Raw genomic sequence first — 2,591 nt, 5'->3', positions numbered from 1 at the left:
CTACAGTACCTAGGGTTGCCAACCTCCAGGTAGTAGAAAGGAAACAAACAACTGTGATGTATTGTGCCAAAAAAAGTCTTCACAGACTTGAAAATTCTTTTTCCAGTATTCAGTTTACTTGAAGCAATTCAAATGCCATCAACACCCGTAATTGCTGCCAGCCAGCCGTTTGTCAGACCTGCGTCTTAAAGGGACAAAACCCATCTACAAAGGCAGAATGCCCTGCGGAGGTTTTACAAGCAGTTACCATATGAGGTTTTACAAGCAGTTACCATTTCACCTACATCAGGAATTGCTGCCAGCCAGACAGTCAAGCCCTTTTACAACACAAACTATTTTACCAAGGACAAAAAAAGGTTTATGGATTCATAAGCTCAATTCTATTGCACCTAATGGGTTAAATGCTGAATTGGACCTTAGCTGTTTTTTGCAAGGTTTTTTGTTTCTTTCATTTCTGTGCAATATGATGTTTTCTGTGGTGAAAGATCATGTTGGTTTTGATAAGTCTGTTTTGAAAATGGGTGGAAAGCAATGGTTTTCCTGTGTGCAAAATTATGGTGGTTTTTTAAAATGGTGATCTTCTCCCCCTGTCTTTTTTGTCCTCGGTACAATAGCTTGTGTTGTAAAAGGGCTTGACTGTCCGGCTGGCAGCAATTCCTGATGTAGCTGAAATGGTAACTGCTTGTAAAACCTCATATGCTGGTTCTCCTCCGCAGGGCAGTCTGCCTTTGTAGATGGGTTTTGTCCCTTTAAGACACAGGTCTGACAAACGGCTGGCTGGCAGCAATTACGGGTGTTGATGGCATTTGAATTGCTTCAAGTAAACTGAATACTGGAAAAAGAGTTTTCAAGTCTGTGAAGACTTTTTTTGGCACAATACATCCCAGTTGTTTGTTTCCTTCAGGGGTCGTTTCGTAGAAAAAGAGCTAGGGGAACTCATTAGCATAACTCATTAGCATATGCCACACCCCCTGACATCACCGGAAGTGTGTCATAAGGCCACACCCCCTGACATCACCGGAAGTGTGTCATAAGGCCACACACCCCGCCCCCAACGGTCCCGACCGCCGCTGCCGGCCTTGCAACTCCACTGCCGGGGCTGCGTCATGTGCCCCGCCCCCCGTACCTCACCCGGGGGAACTGCGATCCCCCGCGATCCCCCCCGAAATGACCTCTGGTTTCCTTTCTACCTCCATCCCGTGATCTCTTTGGTTTGCAACCTCCAGGTACTAGTGGCTGGAGATCTCCTGCTATTACAACTGATCCGCAGGTGATGGAGATCAGTTCACCTGGAGAAAATGGCAGTTAGATTCTATGGCATTATGCCCCAAGCTCTGCCCTCCTCCGGCTCCACCCACAAAATCTCCAGGTATTCACCAACCTGGAGCTGGCAACCCTACCAGTACCATGCAAAGAGGACTGGGAAGTTGGAACTGTAGTTTTATTAAGGGGTCTGATGCACCTTCCAGCAATGACAGTCCCCATGTTTGTTTGCAAGAAGCTGTGGCAGGTAAACCAGTTTCAAACAAGTATTCAATTCACAGTGCTGATGTTTCCTTGCTGCAGCTGAATTGGATATCTTTTTTTGTTTTAGATTACCTCCATAAAACCATTTCATGATGACTGCAAGTTTGGAACAGCAATTTCCAGATTTTCTACAGGGAAACCTGGAGAACTTTCATGGACTCATCTGCCATGGAATTCTGCTCACTGAGGAAGATTCTATAGAGTCTTCTAGCTAAGGTATACACACAGTTCAAGCTGGACTTGGGCCAGCAAGCCCGTGAACCTTAACCCTTGCCCTGCATGAAGAGACAGCATGTTCTACAACTAGGGCTGCCAATCTCCACATGGGCTTTGGAGAGCTCCCACAATTACAATTGATCTCCATATGACAGAGATCAGTTCCCCAGGAGAAAAGGGCTGCTTTACCTGCTAAGATCCCGCCCCAAACCCCGTCCTCCCCAAGGCTCCACCCCCAAATATCCAGGAAGTTCCCAATCCAGAGCTGGCAAGCCTCTCTAGTCTAGAATACCCCGTACATTTCCCCGAAGCAAAGCACTGCAAGGGAACACTGTCAGTAGCTAGTGGAATGACTCCCATGGAACCTTCTCCATCGTCCCTGCTGGACTTCCTAGGATTGCCAAAGTTCTCCAGACTGTTTTGAAAATTCAGAAAAGTAACTGAAGCAGTTTGTTGTATAACGCAAGTTACCCCAAATCCTAAAGAGGCCCTCCCCTTGCACCTTTTCAGGCCTCCCTGCACAGCTCACCCTGGGCCCATACATCCCCCCCTCCCCCACACATATTTGATAGGGTTGCCAACCTCCTGGAGGCCTGGAGTTTTCCCAGAATTAAAACTGACCTTAAAAGCACAGAGAGATCCGTGCCACTGATTACCGGAGAAGATATCAGTTGCAGAGGATGGACTCGGTGGCTCCCTTCTCTTCCCAAATTCCACCCTCTCCAGGTTCTGCCCCCAGATCTGCAGGACTTTCCTTAATACCTGATCCTTAATAATACCTGATCACCTCCAAAGACCAGATGCCATCAGTTTTCGTGTTTGCACAGCAGATTTATTATTCTCTCTTT

This window comes from Gekko japonicus, unplaced genomic scaffold (genome assembly GCF_001447785.1).
Source record: "Gekko japonicus isolate JY-2015 unplaced genomic scaffold, Gekko_japonicus_V1.1 scaffold144, whole genome shotgun sequence".
NCBI classification, from domain to species: Eukaryota; Metazoa; Chordata; class Lepidosauria; order Squamata; family Gekkonidae; genus Gekko; species Gekko japonicus.
The sequence above is the reverse complement of the archived record's forward strand: the minus strand, read 5'-3'. Positions refer to the sequence as shown.